Raw genomic sequence first — 841 nt, 5'->3', positions numbered from 1 at the left:
GCCAACTTGGGCCAGTGAAGCAACGTCCTCCACGGCTAGACTGAGGAACAAAGGGACAACAACTTATCTGTTCCCCTTCCCCCAATTTCCCAGCGCTGTTCCCATCCCCCAATTTCCCAATAAAAAAATCTTAAAAAAAAGAAGTCCATCAAAGATTACATGAAATCAATCAAAGGGAAACTTGAAGAACAGAGACCAGAAAGAGTAAAACCTTTATGAGAGGGGTTGCAGAAAAAATCAAGCACATCCTTGCTCATTTCAGAAACTACCAGTTCTTTATTGGTGAAAACATCCATCCAGATGGCATGGTTGCTCTGCTGGACTATCGTGAGGTTTCTATGACCCCGTATATGATTTTCTTTAAGGGTGGTTTAGAAATGGAAAAATGTTAACGCAGTTGGCCACCGGGATCCATCACCCGCCATCATCACAACTGGCTGCTGCTTTTCATCCAGAGACACCAGGACTACGACAGATGGGACTGAGGTCACCTTGAGCTCTTCGTTTATTTTGATCTTGATTTATTTGGAGTGGAGGCATTGTTTTTAAGAAAACATGTCATTTAGGTTGTCTAAAAATAAAATACATTTAAACTCAGAAAAAGAAATCCTGAGGAACTAGCCCAGGTTAAAGGAGACTGAGAATACGAAACAACTAAATGCAATGTGTGAGCCTAGACTGGATCCTAGTCTAGAAAAGGGACATTGGTGAGAAAGTCAATGGAACTTGAATAAAATTTGTAGATTAGCTCATGATATTATATTGATAATAATTTATTGATTTTGGTCATTGTACTGTGGTTATCTACAGCATTAATATTTGGGGTAGTTGAATGACAGGT

At 39.7% G+C, this 841-nt stretch overlaps 1 pseudogene; it reads left to right on the top strand.

Annotated features, from left to right (window-relative positions):
- Window positions 1–561, top strand: part of LOC109374452 (translationally-controlled tumor protein-like) — a 2,185-nt pseudogene extending 1,624 nt beyond the window's left edge.
- Window positions 562–841: the final 280 nt, after the last annotated feature.

This window comes from Hipposideros armiger, unplaced genomic scaffold, assembly GCF_001890085.2.
Source record: "Hipposideros armiger isolate ML-2016 unplaced genomic scaffold, ASM189008v1 scaffold_824, whole genome shotgun sequence".
Taxonomy (NCBI): Eukaryota; Metazoa; Chordata; class Mammalia; order Chiroptera; family Hipposideridae; genus Hipposideros; species Hipposideros armiger.
The sequence above is the reverse complement of the archived record's forward strand: the minus strand, read 5'-3'. Positions and strand labels throughout refer to the sequence as shown.